This window comes from Polyodon spathula, chromosome 12, assembly GCF_017654505.1.
Source record: "Polyodon spathula isolate WHYD16114869_AA chromosome 12, ASM1765450v1, whole genome shotgun sequence".
Taxonomy (NCBI): Eukaryota; Metazoa; Chordata; class Actinopteri; order Acipenseriformes; family Polyodontidae; genus Polyodon; species Polyodon spathula.
The window spans coordinates 37,195,374-37,214,850 of NC_054545.1; the positions used below are offsets into that span (position 1 = coordinate 37,195,374).

Below are 19,477 nucleotides of genomic sequence, written 5' to 3' on the forward strand. Positions count from 1 at the left end.
ATGTATTCATTAGCGTGCACATTCACAGCCAGCATGCTTAGCTGACATGTTACATGCTGTAGGGTTATACACTGATAGATATGAACATTGACATTTCCCATTCTTTTGAGTTTCCTGCCGCTGACATTCTCCTGCACGAATTCCCATGAATAAACACTTTCATCCTGCAGTTTAGACTGTATTATTGTTTCCAGTACTGTGTGGAAAACTCAATATAATTTAATAATATTAAAACTAATCAAAATCAAAACTGTCTGGATAGGACCTGATCAGGGGAACATTACGAAACAATACCATCACCGAAATCAGCCCGGTGGTGGACAGGGGATAAAAGTGATTTATTCTTTTAGGTATTAAATTATAATTTCCTCATGTTCCCTCCCAGGTGGTACCAGGGAGGATTCTAGTGCTCAGGTAGTGCCTTTTCAGTAGCCTTTTGTATATTTAAAGCTCAGATGTGTTTTTGTGTATAGGTATATGCAGAATGTGTGTATAAATCTGTACATAATGGTGTGGGTGTGTGTGTGTGTGTGTGTGTGTGTGTGTGTGTGTGTGTGTGTGTGTGTGTGTGTGTGTGTGTGGTGTAACCATGTGGTCGTATTTGTGAAGTTACTCTGAATATGGATTTTTTCACCGTTCCGCAAAGGTTAGCTTCTCCATAGAATCACGACACACATATCCTGTTTTGAGTTAATGTTGTGACACATCACTAACTGGCTTTCTTGAGAACAATTATATTCACTTCATTTTTTCTCAGGCACCGTTGTCAAGTAAAAATATGAAGAAATGTCTGTGACAGCTCTGTGAAAGGGCAAGTCCCCCTTAGGCTTTCAAATTAGATCATGTTCTAAGCTTGAGGCACCAAGTCTGGTATCTATGAGCAACAGAGTATTATATAAATTACTTAAATATCTCCCTAAACTAGCCCCTAAAAATGAACCCCAGTCCTAATGTCACACCACTAGGGCCCACAGCCCTCCAGTACTCCAGCCTTTCTGCTTGCCAGGTAGCTCACATTAGGACCACTAGACCATGCTGTGTCACTTTTCCCTTGTGTAAGGCTAAGCACCTATTGTGTCTTCTTTCTCTCTGTGACATTTCTGATCGGCAGATAAAGCATTTTAATCTGATTGCTTCTTAGAAGAGTCTTATAATAATGTGAAATGAAGGGGAGCTTTCAGTACTGAGGCTTTAAATTGGTCTGTGTCTGGTTACACTAGATGGATTACTACAATGCAAAAGCAATACGGTGTCCATGGAAACACCTTGTATTGTGTAATGTACTGTTGCTGGTGAAACTAAAAGTTCAACAGAAAGAACGTCTACAAAGTAAAAATAATAAAAAAATTGTATCTGCTTGTAGAAGGGTATTTGGAATTTGGTCAAACCCACTGCCTTCCATACTGCAGCCCAGCACTTTCTCTAACCAATGAGCTACTCAAACCCACTGCCTTCCACACTGCAGCCCAGCACTTTCTCTAACGCTACTCAAACCCACTGCCTTCCACACTGCAGCCCAGCACTTTCTCTAACGCCACTCAAACCCACTGCCTTCCACACTGCAGCCCAGCACTTTCTCTAACCACTGAGCTACTCAAACCCACTGCCTTCCATACTGCAGCCCAGCACTTTCTCTACTGAGCTACTCAAACCCACTGCCTTCCACACTGCAGCCCAGCACTTTCTCTAACCACTGAGCTACTCAAACCCACTGCCTTCCATACTGCAGCCCAGCACTTTCTCTAACGCCACTCAAACCCACTGCCTTCCACACTGCAGCCCAGCACTTTCTCTAACCACTGAGCTACTCAAACCCACTGCCTTCCATACTGCAGCCCAGCACTTTCTCTAATGCCACTCAAACCCACTTCCTTCCACACTGCAGCCCAGCACTTTCTCTAACGCCACTCAAACCCACTGCCTTCCATACTGCAGCCCAGCACTTTCTCTAATGCCACTCAAACCCACTGCCTTCCACACTGCAGCCCAGCACTTTCTCTAACGCCACTCAAACCCACTGCCTTCCACACTGCAGCCCAGCACTTTCTCTAACCACTGAGCTACTCAAACCCACTGCCTTCCACACTGCAGCCCAGCACTTTCTCTAAAGCCACTCAAACCCACTGCCTTCCACACTGCAGCCCAGCACTTTCTCTAACCACTGAGCACTCAAACCCACTGCCTTCCACACTGCAGCCCAGCACTTTCTCTAACTGCTGAGCTACTCAAACCCACTGCCTTCCACACTGCAGCCCAGCACTTTCTCTAACCACTGAGCTACTCAAACCCACTGCCTTCCACATTGCTGCCCAGCACTTTCTCTAATGCCACTCAAACCCACTGCTTTCCACACTGCAGCCCAGCACTTTCTCTAATGCCACTCAAACCCACTGTCTTCCACACTGCAGCCCAGCACTTTCTCTAACCACTGAGCTACTCAAACCCACTGCCTTCCACACTGCAGCCCAGCACTTTCTCTAACCACTGAGCTACTCAAACCCACTGCCTTCCATACTGCAGCCCAGCACTTTCTCTAACGCCTCTCAAACCCACTGCCTTCCACACTGCAGCCCAGCACTTTCTCTAACCACTGAGCTACTCATACCCACTTCCTTCATACTGCAACCCAAGACTCTAACCACTGATGTGCTCAAACCCATTGCCTTCCACACTGCAGCCCAGTACTCTAGCCACTGAGCTACTCAATACAAATGTAAAATATTTAATCCTAATATATAATTGGCCTTCAGATTAAGGGGTGGTCACATGACCATTTAAAACAATCCTGTTAATTCCAGCCTCCCCTCCGCTCCCTATTGCATTAGGAGCCCAGGGAGACACACACTTGGAGAAGCACCATGGCACGGGAGCTGTCCAATCCCAAAGCACACATCCTCTCGTTGAGCTGTGAAATGTGATAAAAATCTTGCTGTCAGTGTGGGTGTGCAATTGTTGCTTTACAAGGGATCTGTTGATAAAGACACCAGAGCACATCTTCAACATAATCCTTTGGATTCTATTGGAAGAAAGAGGGCAGGTTGTTTTTTTTTGGTTGAAAGGAAATACAATTTTATCAGTTAAAATGATAATAAATTCAGCAGATGCAGAGAAGTTTTTGGACAACAACCCAGCATTCGCCAAGGAGTACTTCGATTCCAAGTTCCGCCCGGGACTGATCCGGAACCTGCTAGGGATGAAGGAGACGGGGGTGGACTTCAGCAGCTTCCATGACGTGAGCATCGTGGAGGAGAGCGAGATCCTCTTTGACCTGATCCGAGACCTGCAGGAGAACCTCCAGATGGAACGCTCCATCTTCAACCTGATGCAGAAGCTTAGCTTCCTGCTGTGCTCCGATCACATGAGTCTCTTCCTGTACCGCATGTGGAATGGCACGGCAGAGCTGGCCACCCACCTCTTCAACGTGCACAAGGACGCCGTGCTGGAGGAGTGCCTGGTGCAGCCCGACAGCGAGATCGTCTTCCCCCTGGACACGGGCATCGTGGGCCACATGGCCACCACAAAGAAGACCGTCAACGTGGCTGATGTCACCCAGGTAATGGCTGTTGAGGTTAGTGGCATTGAAAGGCTGCATTGCTATCAAGGGAACAAGTTGTCTTCTGTCTTGTCTGCATTGGTGGGTATGAGCCTCAGTCTCAACACAGAGTTCAGCTTCCTATCAGTGCCATAGTAAGGGCAGCCCTGAAGGTTAATCCAGGTCTTTATCACTGTTCACTAATATAAACATAGGGTGACTCCATACTAGGACAGTTCATGCTTGTTAACTCCCATCCCTATGCATTCTGCTAAGTGTAGTTGTGCTCCTCTTAAAGAAAAGAAGCCAGTGAAATGTACCTGAGACAGGTAAATAGTACCAGAATGCACTGAGATGGGAGCTAAAAAGCCTGAACTGTCCCAACCTGTCCCAGTGAACATAATGCCATACGCTCACCCTAGTAAACATAACAGCTGGCTGTGCCCGGGACATCTGGGACATTTTACACTGTGGGACTGTTGTCTAAAACATGACTGCAGTAATTCAATTGAAATCATATTTTCATAAACTGTGCAGGGAGGATTTGTTTGTAGATATAGCTGTCGTGTCAACCTGCCTGCCTGTGCCTTGATGCCACCCCAGCTTTGAAGCAAATGATTTCAAATGGCTGAAGACTACTGGAGCATGACTTGGGAACCCTATTTTAATATTTAACACATTGTAACACACATTGCCATTGTAACACATTGAAAAGTGGAGCATCCTAATGAACTAGTTTCATATTTTGTTCTGCTGTTAGCCCACGACGTTCTCTTTTTGACTTTTCTTCTTACACGTTTTGTCTGATCATTGTGCCTTCCCTTGCTCATCGTGAAGATAGGATGAATTTTTCATTTATATCTCTTGATCACCACCGATAGCCAGATTTTTGAACATCATCAAATCTTTGATTATTTCTGGCTTTTCAAACCTGGGTCTAAGGTTGTGAGCTTAAACACACTTCAGAGTGGCAACCAGTGTCACCAAAGTCACAACACTGGCCTGATTCTTAAAGAATCAGACCATGCCAGTCCAAATGTCCCCCCTTAAGAAAGCAATGCAGTATACTGCATAGTAAAAGCATTGCAAAGTGTAGTGAAGCTTCAACAGGTAGGAACAATCTATCTGTTTTCTGCTTGTATACTGCTTTTTGGGCTAATTATTATTTTTGTATGGTTTGTCTAGACATGGCACTTGATGGATGAGTGTCACACTTTTTTTTTATCAGGAGCAGAAACGGAATGTGAAATTTTAAGTAAAGTGCCTGGGATTTGATTTGATTTAAGCTGATAAAGGTTATGAAATACCATTTTCCCTGGCTTATAATAGGTATGTAGTGCATCACTGATAACAGATGGAGGGGAGCTGAGAGTGTTTCTGGATCAAGGTGGTCTGAATTTGTGTTAAACTGAAATCTTCCAAAAGTTTCAATGCAACTAGAGCTCTGAGGGGGTTATTCAGATAAGCATGTCTATAAATATCAGCCACAGTGCCCAGCTATATCTGTCCCTATTGGAAGTGACTCTGCATACAGCTCACAGCCTACTGTAAAGCGCTTTGTGATGATGGTCCACTACAAAAGGTGCTATATAATAATAAAGATATTATATTATCATAAAGCCAGGAAATACTTCTGCTGGGGTGTTACTTGCTGCTTGTCTTGTAAACATCAAGTGTTGGATTATTTACTGCTAAATTCACATAACTAGCTAAAACAGTGTGTGATTACATGAGCTTGAGCCTAGTAATCGCTCATTAAATTGTATTAGGGAAGTTACAAAAAAGTATTTTTTTACCATTTGAGAAATATAGACAATCTTAGACCATCTGATGCCTATAGACGAATGCATGCCTAATTGCCTAATGCATGTTTAATTAACTTTTAAGTGACCGTCCGGTTAACGTGGGTCCTGCCATGCACACCTGCACTGTGGCTGCCGAATCAAACAAAGCAGAACAACAAGCTTCCCTCTCCTCTGGGGCAAAGAGGAAGCTGGGTTATTTATGGCATGATACTGGATTTAAAATCCATAATCTCAATCTAATTAGAACAATCCAGGATTAATTTAGAGGTCATGCCTTGGAGTCTGGAAGACATCAACCCAGTCAGCACAACTGCTTAAACACCTCTGTTGCAAAGGATTCCTACCTAAGGAATATTTGAATAGATACACATGTGAAAATTGTCTCCTATCAATGAAGGAAATTTGACCATAGAAACTGTTCAAGGAAATCCCAAGTTCTGGGTTATATATGCCACTCTGTGTAAATGTTTCTCAACACTGGCCCCTTGCATTGAATGATAAACTAATGCACAGCTGTACAGTTGTCTTTGAGACCCTGGCAAGTTTTTTGACTTACAGATACTGGTATTGTTAAGGTTTGTTATATTGAATATTAAAATGGAACAGGTCTGTGCATCATCAGGATTGCTAGACACAATAATGTAGCACCTAGTTAGAACAAAGATCAGATTATGATCAGTTACCTAATGTTCTGGGAGATAGCTCTGGGAGATAGCGTAGTGTCTCATAATGTTTAACCCTTCGTTATCATTACAACCCGGCTGATGTTAGTGTTTGCTGGCGTAACCCCTGGTCTCTCTCTCTCTCTCTCTCTCTCTCTCTCTCTCTCTCTCTCTCTCTCTCTCTCTCTCTCTCTCGCTCTCTCACGATTGCAGGACAGCCACTTCAGTGATTTCGTGGACCTGCTGACGGAGTACACCACCAAAAGCATAGTGGCCACGCCCATACTGAACGGCAAGGATGTGGTGGGGGTCCTCATGGCCATCAACAAAATAGGAGCACCACACTTCACTAAGCAGGACGAGGAGGTGAGGGCAGGGGGGCTTTCATCAGCGAAGCATTCACCCTAGCCCAGCAGACACATTCACTGCTCATAGAACAGCAATGTTAGTCTCTGTGCGATCAATATGGGGTAGGTCTGGTCTATTGACCACAGGAATATCTGCACTCGCTTCTACACTGTGGCTGGAGGTAGTGATCATGGTTTAACAACAGTAAACTCCAGTGATCCAATGGCACACAGCAGCAATGAGTTGATCTTCCTGGTCTGGGACATGTGAACATAGTGTTCTTAAAGACAGATTCTGGCCATTGTTTTGCATTATTGACGGTGATGAAACCTTCTAGCAATTGACTCCTGCTTTGTGAGCGTTTACTGTATGAATGAGAACAAGCTCTTTCAGCCTGGACTTAAAACCTGTGCATTATTAGAGTGATAGATACAGCAGGTATGTTACCTGTCTAATTATTCTGCTTGGTGATTCTGTTGACTCTTTCAGGTTTTAATGAAGTACCTCAATTTTGCCAATTTGATCCTGAGAGTTTTCCATCTCAGCTACCTTCACAACTGTGAGACCAGGAGGGGACAGGTAAGAGTGCATTGAGTAGCTGCATTCAGGCTCCAAACGGCCATTGATGGCGACAAGAAGAAAGATACCCAGTTCGTTTTGCTCACTGTTTGAGACCTGGCCTGCACCACATTATTTTAAAGGACAGCTTTCATTTTGATTCAAGTTCTCATCACAGCACCTTGCGAAGTCCATCTTAGAAACATACGCCACCAGTTTAGGCAAGCATAATGTCTGTGCTTGATGAAACATGATTTTAAGATAAGTTGAGTATGGCACCCCTCGCCTGGCACCCCATTGCCTGGCACCCCGTAGTGGTCACCCCATCTTCTGTGTAGCCCTGTGATGGGAAGAAGCCCTTACTCTCTGTTTCAGATTTTGCTGTGGTCGGCTAGCAAGGTGTTTGAGGAGATGACTGACATCGAACGGCAGTTCCATAAAGCCCTCTACACAGTGCGTGCCTTCCTCAACCGTGACCTCTACTCCGTGGGGCTCCTGGACATGACCAAGACCAAGGTAGGGGGCTTCCTCCAGTCCCACGCTCATGGCCCCATTCCATTGGCTGCTTCAAGACAGTCATTCCCATCTGCTGAGCGTGTGGTAGCATGTGAGTCGCAATATGTCTATGTAATCTCCCACCGGAAAACAACATTTGAAATAATCAAATACACTAAAATTTAATTCAAAGATGTTTCTACCCACCCTGTATAAAACATTGCGTTATCTCGATTTAAAATTTGTCTAATATCCCGCGGAAGAGTATTCTAGAGAACGAAACTGCTGAAGGATCGTGCTCAGAGCAGTAAAAACAAAAGGTCTGCATTGGCCCACGTGAAAATACTATACAGTACAGCCAAGGCATGATGTCTTTCTGAACATTGTGGTTCCACGGGCTCTTTTAGTTAGTCTGCAGAGCTGCGTGGTCCACACTGTCTTGATCAGCACTGGGGGAAAGTGGAGAGATGGGATCAGTAGTGACTAGCACAAAGCCCTTCTTCCTCGCCCTGCAACCAAACCACCCGTCTTGTGTCTGCAGGAGTTCTTTGACCTGTGGCCAGTCCTGATGGGGAAGGTCCCTCCTTATGATGAACCAAAGACTCCAGATGGAAGGGTGAGTAATGCTCTACATGGCATGCTTGCTCTGTATGCAGGATTATTAACCCATTGGTGTATCATGGGAATTAATGATGTGTTTGTCTCTGCAATGAGTTTCATTATCAGCAGTTACAATGTAGAACAAGAGACCGGAGAGCTGCCAAATCGCCAACACTATGTATCGACACGATCATGGTCCTTGTGAAGTCACTAAGATCCTTCTGCTTTCCCATTGTTATTGGTACTTAAAGTACATATGACTGGCGGATCAGGTGACAATGCATGTGACCACTTCACTTGCATTAGGTGCTACAGTTTTTGGCCATACAGTGTAATATACTACTACTGCTACTACTGCTGCTGCCCTTTTTGCATGACATTTTTCTTCCAGTAGAGGGCACTGGCACCTCATTTGTTACAAAGAGCCTCCAAGAACACAGAGCTTCCTTGCTGCAGGCTGTGAAATCTCTTCACAACCATGAATCGCAGCCTAGTTTTTATTCGTCCATTTTTAAAAAAAATTGAAATTATGAATTTCTGAATAACGTTTTTAAATAGCACCTGTGCAATCTTATAACACTAACATATTCTCCAATATATAACCTAAACATTCATACACATTTAAATTGTTCATTTCAACAGATTCAAAAACAGATTACATACATTTCTGCAAACAGTAACCTTGTTATATTGTGCTGCAGGCCATAGCACACTGGACACTGAGCAATCGTGAGGTTTCAGTTCAAACCCCAAAGCTGCTAAAATAATGTCACATGAATAAAATGGGGTTTGCAGAAAGTACAGGGGAACGAGGGGAAACAGGGCACACATCTGAACATTCGAATAACATTTCAACAAATACCTTCAGCAGTGCTATGCTTCTCATAGTTTTGTAAATCCTCTGATTGCGTACTATCTATCTATCTATCTATCTATCTATCTATCTATCTATCTATCTATCTATCTATCTATATATATATATATATATATATATATATATATATATATATATATATATATGAATATAATGTCAATATATCTTTTTTTTACAGCTTAAAACTTATACCACTTACAATCTGTTTTAGGAAGTCATCTTCTGCAAAATTATTGATTACATTTTACACAGGAAAGAAGATATTAAAGTCATACCGTAAGTCGGTTTATTTCTTTATTCGGTATGTATTGAATGTTCTCTAGTCACTGCTGCAGCACAGGCAGGCTGTGATTGGCATGTCCGGGAGGTCCTGTTGCTTATGCACAGCTTGTTAACTCACACTTACAACTCTGGACAAAAGTTTAGCATCACCAAGAATTTTAGGATTGAGACAAAAATTCTATATGAACATGTTTTATTTAGCATCACGTAATCAAAGAAACTACAAAATGATATTGCAAAAGTCTAACGGAAGCCATAATAGCAGTTCAGTATTTAACGCAGTTGCAAAATGTAGTGAAACGTATGAATTTCGGTTTGTCACCTGTGCTATGTAGTTAAATACACACTCATCTCTTCTCTACAGAACCCCCCCAGCTGACCACTGGGCTCTGGTCAGTGGAATGCCTACCTACGTGGCTGAGACAGCACTGGAAAGAGCTCCCAAATCACTTTCTTTACTTTTAAGTCTTGTTTTTGTTTTGTTTATTTATAAGGACTTGTTATGATATTTTCTTAAATAATCTCAATTTGCAGATTTGTAACATCATGAATGCCAGCGCTGACGACTTCTTCCAGTTCCAGGTAAGTGTGGCTATTAGCAGCTCTGCTCCTCCACAAATTGCACCCTGATTCTCCAGCTCAGTGACCAGAGGCATGCTTTGGCCGCGGTGCGTATCCAGGTCAGAATGCAGGAAGAATGGCTCAGATACAATACTTCAGTCCATACACAGTCTGCAGTGCTATTCTATAACATTCATGCTACAGATAATTATTCATCCCAAGACACATCTGCACAGCTCTCCATCTACTGTTTAATTCAGTAACTGGGAGGGGCAATCCAGAGGGTGCTAAGGAACTATATACGTTTCTTAAAGGTGCTGTAATAGTGTGTCAGGGGTCATTAATCTATGTACTGTACTATACACCACTGCTTTTGTTTTCTGTCTTTTTAAAGTTACTTTACCCAGGCTGCCCTCTGTCTTTGTATTAACCCCTCGCTCCCTGATCCCTCCCTTACCCTCAGAAAGGTCCCCTTGACGACATCCTGTCCATGCCCATCGTCAACAAAAAAGAGTGGGAGTGGTCACCTTCTACAACAGGAAGGATGGGAAGCCCTTTGACGAAATGGACGAAACCCTTATGGAGGTATGGAGGTATTGTTCCCATGGGGTTTAAACAGCACTGGGATAGCGATCAATCCCTCGATTGATTGTTTTACCCAGGGAGGAGAACCCAGCAGTAATGATCACTGTGCCTTAAAAACAATTTCCACACCTTGGTCTTTTTCATCAACTGCACGACTTCAGTGGGTTGCCTTCGCAATCGTTTTTTTGAATGGAAATTTGAATGGGTAACACTTTACATGAAGCATCTCTAATTACTACTATTTACATAGTAGTTACATAGTAAATACATGTGTGCTTACACATCATTACAATGCTGTTATGCATTAACTTTTAATGTTGTAAGTGATTCCAGTGTGACTGTGTTGGCGCTCCTGTCCCATTGCAGTCCCTGACTTAGTTCCTGGGATGGTCGGTGCTCAACACAGACACATACGACAGGATGAACAAGCTGGAGAACAGGAAAGACATCTTCCAGGACATGGTCAACTACCATGTCAAGTGCAGGAAAGACGAAATTCAGAACATCCTGGTAGGGGAACGACTTGTTTGCTTTCAATCCAGAACATATATAATGTGAGGTTGCTTTGAGGTTTTCCTGCTGCATTCAGCGCTCTGGGAAGCTGTATTGTGGGTTTTATTCATATTTAAAGACTGTAAAATATCAATGTGCTTTGCTGTGTGTTTGTAGAAAACCCAGGAAGTGTATGGCAAAGAGCCGCAGGATTGCGATGAAGATGAGCTGGCTCAGATCCTGGTGAGTTGGCAGACGGATCTTCTTTTTTCTCATGGCAGAGTTACAGTATGTCTCGGTGTCCTGCTGTCTTCTGATTGGGTCCTTCCTGTCTCCCCAGATAAAAGAGCTCCCAAGCGCCAAGGAGTCGGAGATCTACAAGTTCCACTTCTGTGATTTTGAGCATTCCCAAATCGACCTGGTCAAGTGTGGTATCCAGATGTACTATGAGCTGGGGGTGGTGAAGAAGTTTCAGATTCCTCAGGAGGTGCGTACAGTGTGTGTGTGTGGGGGGGGGGGGGGGGGTTTCCACATAGGGTGGAAAAACCTTACAAAACCTACCTCATGAAGACAAGTCTTTTAATCAGTACTATTTAATCATTGATTTTGGCTTGGAGAATTTCCTCCATCCTGAATTAATACAATGTGGTAGATGGAAAAATGCATTAAAGGCCAGCCAGGCACACAGCCCTCGGTGCACAGATGTCAGGCAGTGCATGTCTCTCTCTTCTCTGTTTCACAGGTGCTCGTTCGCTTCATGTACTCTCTCAGCAAGGGCTACCGGCAGATCACCTACCACAACTGGAGACATGGCTTCAACGTGGGGGAGACCATGTTCACACTGCTCATGGTAACCAGGGGCTTTTCTCTTACTACCATTGACACAGACTGATTTGAAACATAGGGAGGGGCAATGGCATTTGAAATGAAGATGCATGTTGTTTCTTTTGTTATCAGACTGGGGACCTGAAGCGCTATTACACTGATCTGGAGGCCATGGCTATGGTAACAGCTGCTTTCTGCCATGATATCGACCACAGAGGGACTAACAACCTGTACCAGATGAAGTAAGGGTCGCTACTATATGCTGCTGTACTCCTGTACTCATTCAGCCCAGCCCAGTCCTGCAGTGCAACGTTGGGCTGCAGTGCAGGGTACCTGGGTCTCTTACTCATTGCCACTCATTGGGCTGCAGTATATTGTGGCTATATATTAAGCAAGCTCTTAGAGTGGCTTTGAGGAGATCAGTAGTTAGACCACCAGACAGGTCTTTTGAAGATGTAGGGGTTGAGTATCTCAGTGAGAGTGATGGGCTGCAGTGTGGAAGGCAGTGGTTTTGAGTGGCGTTAGAGAAAGTGCTGGGCTGCAGTATGGAAGGCAGTGGGTTTGAGTAGCTCAGTGGTTAGAGAAAGTGCTGGGTTGTAGTGTGGAAGGCAGTGGGTTTGAGTAGCTCAGTGGTGAGAGTGCTGGGCTGCAGCGTGGAAGGCAGTGGGTTTGAGTAGCTCAGTGGTTAGGGTAGTTGTACCTACTCCAGGCTTTTAGCATAGCATACCTGCTTGCTCAATCTCTTTTCAACTCTTTAGGTCTGGGAATCCATTGGCAAAGCTCCACGGATCCTCCATTTTAGAAAGACACCATCTTGAGTTTGGCAAGACCTTGCTAAATGATGAGGTAAATCTGTTCTAAGTTTTCAACAGACCAGCTGAGTTTATGAATTGAACTATCATCACAGTTTCTTGTTAACATTGCAGAATTGCTTCTATTTAAATACCAAAAGATCTTTCGGTTTCTTATTTTGTTACAGAGTCTAAACATCTACATGAACATGAACCGAAGGCAGCACGACCACGTCATACACTTAATGGACATCGCTATTATTGCAACCGACCTGGCCCTCTATTTCAAGTGAGTGTGTTACCACAGTACAGTTGCACGGTCATTTTTCAGCCCTTTGGGCTTTGCAATGCTTCCCTTTGCTTTGCCATGCTTTCACCGGGCATCATTGCACTTAGCTGTGCTTTTACTATGGAAGACGTTAGTGAAGAACCTTGTACTTGAGCATGTGCATTGCTAGTAACTGTCACCAAAGGGTTAGCCACTGAAGACAAGCTGACTAGGCCTTTCCTGGGATGCGTCTTTCAGGCTGAGTACCGCTTTGTTTTCTTGATGTCTCTCAGGAAGAGGACAATGTTCCAGAAGATCGTGGACCTGTCCAAAACCTATGAGGACTGGAGCGCATGGACCAACTTCATGATGCTGGAGACAACTAGGAAAGAGATCATCATGTAGGTGAACCTACAATTTGAACCCCAACCAGGGAAGCAAGTCAGCCTCTCTGGAAAAGAGACATAAGATAAGCGATTTGTTCAGATTGTGATCTGAACTTTCCTAAAACTGCCTTGTCTAGTGTTTGCTTTAATGTTTTTGATAGTCTCCCCTATTTATATAAATGTTTGAGGAGTAAATACAAATATAAAATAAATACACAGTTGTAAATGTTGCGATTGCGACTCTGTGCTTCCTTTCCAGGGCCATGATGATGACTGCCTGTGACCTGTCGGCTATCGCTAAACCCTGGGAGATATAGAGCCAGGTAATCCTGCATTCCCTCTCCATGCTGCTTTTTCCCATGGTTATGCCATCCATTACCAGAGTTCACCCTGTTTTGCTTTGTTTTTAATATGTTTTACTATACCTCTCTGTGCTTTTACAATGCTTGCCTATGCTTTACCAAGACTTCATTACACTTTATTACAGTTTGCTAGGAAACTTTTATTAGGGAACTTAAAAAGAATGACATCTTAATGAGGACTGCTAGTTGTGCTGCTCTGCCTCTCCTGTAGGTGGCGGTCAATGTCGCTGCGGAGTTCTGGGAGCAGGGAGACCTGGAGCGGACAGTGCTGGAGCAGAATCCCATTGTAAGTGGGGCAGCTAGGAGGGCTGATAGAACCATACACTAATGTTACGATACGATACATATCACGTTATGCGTGGTCATGGTACCATATGCGTCACGTTATAGGGGATGATCTAGATTGACTTCTTGTATTGTATGAGGCATAATAAGATCAAACAATCATTTAATGATGGACTATTTTGTTAAAAAAAATGAAATGAGATGTGAGGGTATGTAGAGTATTCATACCAACCATAAAACACACACGTTCTTCACTGAAGAGACATGTGGTGTCCTTCACTGAAGAGCCATGTGGTGTCTGCAATGACCTCTGCAAACACACACATTCTTCACTGAAGAGCCATGTGGTGTCCTTCACTGAAGAGCCATGTGGTGTCCTTCACTGAAGAGCCATGTGGTGTCCTTCACTGAAGAACCATGTGGTGTTCTTCACTGTGGTGTCCTTGACTGAAGAGCTATGAGGTGTCCTGCAATGAGCTCTGCTAATGGGAAGCTCTCTTACTCTCCTAGCCGATGATGGACAGGAACAAATCAGCGGATCTTCCCAAACTACAGTGTGGTTTCATCGACTTCGTCTGCACCTTCGTGTACAAGGTATAGTAATGTCTGTACAAGGTATAGCACTGTCAGTACAAGGTATAACACTGTCTGTACAAGGTATAGTATTGTCTGTACAAGGCATAGTACTGTCCCACTGTCTATTCAAGGTACAAATGTTTTCCTCTAGATGTCATGACTGACTCTAACAGTGCAGTAGCCCCCCTTAAACATCCAGAGCTTCCCCCAAAACGACTTCCTAGAGCAATGCTGGTGTGCTTTGGAGGTCTCCCACCCCTGGCTGACTCAGCCCTGCTGAACAGAGTCTCCTCTGGTTAGGTTCTAAAGTCCTCATGTTCGGAGGGGGATCGTGTGTTCGAGGTTGTTATGTTGCTCTTCCCTCTACTCCCCAGGAGTTCTCTCGCTTCCACAAGCAGATCATGCCCATGTTTGACAGGATCCAAAACAACAGGAAGGAGTGGAAGGCTCTGCAGGACATACACGAAGCCAAGGTGGCGGCCATAGAAGAGGAAAAGAAGAAGAAAGAGGAGGCAGCCGCTTCGACAGCCATGGCCCAGCAGGGTAACTGGGAAAGAGGGGGAGGGGGAATGGAAGAGACTGGGAGAGAGGAGGAGAGACTGGGAAAGAGAGTGAGGGGATCAGGCTTAGGGTTAGGGTTAGGTTTAGAGAGCTGGGTGGAATGGAAGTCACTGGCAGGTGGATGGGAAGAAGCTGATGAACTATTCGGAAGGGACAGGGATAGAACAGGGCTGTATGTTCTTGTTGTGCTGGCGAGGTATATGAACCAAACACTGCAGAGGCTGAGAAGTGCAGTAGAAATTGTCTGCTTCTGCTCTGCACTTTGGCCATGCTCTGAATGCATCCAGCACCCTTCTGCTCTATGATCACAGTGTCCTTCTGCTTTCATTCGCAGCCCCTCCACCAGCTTCTCAAGCCAAGACCTGCATCATCAGCTAAACAGGAAGAGCAGAGCTGTGGTTACTTCCTCTGGAGGCTGACACATGGCTGGGTTTTTCCAAGCAGACAACGTCTGGAAATCATTACCAAAGATCCATGTATAAATATAAATATATTTATATAAGAATCTAGATATATACCTGATGAAATTCATTTGGACCTATTCGGGTTTATTTTATTTTTTTTGGTTTTTCAATAAATAATAAATACATATGAAGGTCTAGAATATAACCACACACCGTCTTCACAAAGTGGTGCTCAGGAAGGAATCAGGCAAACTCTTGTTGCTTTGCATAATTGTTTGTGTATCTATTGGAAGGTTGTGTACCAGACTGGGAAAGTGTTTGACATTCATTAAACCAGGATGCAATTTAAAAAAAATGTTTACAGAATGTAGTTACTCTGGCATGCACTAAACCAGATGAGCGTGCTTGCATAGACAAGACTGGTGGTATGCTTGCACTAGAATGCTATTATTAAAAATACAATTCAGAGGGATCAGTACTGGAAACCATGCAGCTCTACTGGAGCATTCCTCAGTGATACATTGTTGGGTGAATTTCAATCTAATAATGGTGCTGATATTAGCCCCACCCATTCTCTTCCAGTGTCACACACACATTTCATTAGCCACCTAACTGGCTGCTCACTGAAAGCCCCAGAGTCTGAGAAACCTTTTTCTAAGGGTCTGTTGAAATGTTAATCTAGGAATGCTTTTGAACTATATGAATAAGCACCATTGGTAATGGGCTTGTTATAACACGTGGAGAATAATTAGAGAGCGCATTTATTTTTAATTTCTAAACTGTACAGTCTTTGTTAAACCTAAGGGATCCCCCAATGTGCTTCCCTTTACTTTCTCTATTGTTCGATACAGGAAGCTTGTAATTTTACTCAGTCTTCTGAGAGGGTTTGCCCTTTGACTTGTTACCCCAGTTACACAATTCTCTACCTCTTTTAGAGCTTCATTATGCGAGTCCCACAATAAAAGCCTTCCCTACATTGTACCATTGTTCTCCTGCTACTGTAGAGCTGAGACCCTCTGAGGAACGTGTATCTTTGTGAAGCTGCCTATTATTCCACAGAACACAGAGGGCATTGTACAGTATGTGTGGCACATATTAGTTACTTTTGGAAATTTACACTGTGATTTTTTTCTGGGGTTGTTAAACCACTAGATGTATATTAAGTTAATAAAATGAGGTTCAGGAGGAAGGACGGCTCCCTACACACATTACATAATTTGATTCTGGCCTATCAGAGCTATATAAATAGACTGGAAACTTACGCTTCTATTGCGCTTGATTCATTCACAGCCCTAACCCGAACCCCATTCCTAACCCTATCATTATCCATAACCATAACCCTATCCCTAACCTTATCGCTATCCCTAACCCAATCACTATCATTAACCCTATCATTATCCATAACCCTATTCCTATCCCTAACCCTATCACTATCCCTAACCCTATCATTATCCATAACCCTATCACTATCCCTAACCCTATCGCTATCCCTAACCCTATCATTATCCATAACCCTATCACTATCCCTAACCCTATCATTATCCATAAACCTATCCCTAACCTTATCACTATCCCTAACCTTATTGCTAGCCCTAACCCTATCACTATCCCTAACCTTATCGCTATCCCTAACCCTATCGCTATTCCTAACCTTATCGCTATCCCTAACCCTATCACTATCCTTACCCTATTGCTATCCCTAACCTTATCGCTATCCCTAACCCTATCACTATCCCTACCCTATTGCTATCCCTAACCCTATCGCTATCCCTAACCCTATCGCTATCCCTACCCTATTGCTATCCTTAACCCTTTCGCTATCCCTAACCTTATCGATATCCCTAACCCTATCGTTATTCATAACCCTATTGCTATCCCTAACCCTATTACTATCCCTAACCCTATCGCTATCCCTAACCTTATCGCTATCCCTAACCTTATCATTATCCATAACCTTATCCCTATCCCTAACCCTATCATTATCCATAACCTTATCCCTATCCCTAACCCTATCACTATCCCTAACCCTAACTCTATCGCTATCCATAACCCTATCCTTAACCCAAGCCCTGTTGAGTTAAAGTATTCTATTTTCATTATCTGAGAGTCTCCTATGATTTTAGCAGCAGAGTGCTGTTGTGGTAATCCTCAAATAACGGGTCTAGTGCTGATTAAGGGCTTTTATGACTAACTCATATGGTTTGTTTGTCAGACACATTTTTTGCTTTAACACGAAGACACACAGTTTTGTTTTCATTACAGTTTTTATTTGGAGGCAAATCAACAGATATATTTATTTTTGACCGTATATGAGCGACATCTCTACAGTTTAATAATGTAAACAATCTCCCCAGAGACATTTTCTTTATTTTAAAAGGAAGCTTTTCTTTCAAAAGTATTTACATGAATTAAAATATAATTTATAACATTACATAATTTCAGCTATTTTGGTAAAATTATCTACGAAACTAGAGGATTTGAATTCAAAAACACTGAAATGCATTTTGTTTTCACTCTCAACATGTATTAAGTCACACAATTATGGGGTAAGGAATAATATTCAATCTAAAAGCAACATAAATAATAATAATATAATAATAATAATAATAATAATAATAATAATAATAATAATAATAAAAAATGAAGCAAACATATGTAAAAAATATAAAATCTTACTACCAAACAATACTAAAAAACGAACAAAAAAATTACAAAAGAAAAATTAAGTGCTTGATTTGATAGTCATGATTAGATGTTGAAAAAATAAAAAAAAGAAAGTTAAAAATAAAAACGCTAGCTTTTTGTTTTTCACACATTTCTGATGAAAATCCCATACCTTTTCGGTGATAGTCGACCCAACACAACGTTACACTCTGCAATGCACGCTGGCACGCTGAAGAGTGCTTAGCGATACAGCTACAATGGGAGATGAATGGGTTGGACCTCAGAAACCTGCACATATGGGACGTGGCAGCGTGTGCGGCTAAATCACCACATACAGTAAATCGTTCAGTTTGACATGGTTGCTTTAGAAATCTACACTAAAAACAAGCATGTACAACAGCTGCCCCGCCTCACTTCAAGCAGCAGCCTAGTCCAGTGTGCAGCGTGCCCAGTGCAGGTACAGCAGATGCATTCTTCAAGCAATGCTCAGCACTGCAGCTGCAATCACCTCATCATCTACAGTATCTGGAACTATAGCTATCTACATATTGCTATTTTCAAAAGGAAGTGTGCAGTTTCTAAGCGTGGTATTTTAAAGGGAGACATTGCAATTCAAAGACAAGCCTCTTGGAGTTACTGGGGTTTCAGATTTGAGGCTCACTCCTTTTGTTTTGTTTTTTGTTTTTTTAACAGGTGATCTTTTTAAAATTTCCACAACTTAAAACGGCAGGATCATGAAGCCAGCGTTTGGTTTCAAGATTTGCGCAGACCACCACATTAACACATAGTAGATATGAAAGCCAATGGGACTTGCTCACAGCTCTGATTCCTATATAGTCTAGGAACGCTTGTATTGACTGTGAGTTTACAGAGAGCCTTGTTGGCTTTGAATAATAAGCACTCAGTAAAGGGATGTCAAACCCTAATAGCAACAAAGCCCTGGACTGGCTATTCATCCCCAGACTGACCAGAATATTGTTCATATCCAACTATTCCTCTGGAGTAACTGAGTGAGTGAATTCTATGATTAAATTACAGCTAGCGGGTGCTGTTTTACAGGTAAACCTCTATTCGGAGCTCACCTGTAAGCAAGCCAAGTGATCTGCACAAAAGCTTCGCAGCAGCACCACTGGCAGATATCTTGAGCAGGTAGTGTAATACAGAACTTCATTTTTTAATAAATTCCAAGTTAGCTTAATTAGTATGAAAATGTTTTCTCATGAGCTTGTGAATAAAAAATAAAAAAAAGAAATTCTCTTCCTTTATAACCTGTACACTTAACTTTTTTAACTAATGCATATTTTTTGTTTATTTATTTATTTGTAGCCTTTGTGTGTTTTAAAAAAACAGGACTACTACCCTCCACCATTATCGTTCGTTTTCTACTGACACGTCCACATTGAGCAGTACAGCACACTTCAAATCTAGGCATGGTACTCTATCTATCTATCTATCTATCTATCTATCTATATATATTATATATATATATATATATATATATATATATACTATATATATATATATATATATATATATATATATACTGTGTGTGTGGTAGAAA

The 19,477-nt window shown here is 42.6% G+C and overlaps 1 pseudogene; it reads left to right on the forward strand.

Moving 5' to 3' along the window:
* The first annotated feature begins 3,082 nt into the window (after positions 1 to 3,082).
* Positions 3,083 to 15,226, forward strand: LOC121324884 (annotated as a pseudogene).
* Positions 15,227 to 19,477: the final 4,251 nt, after the last annotated feature.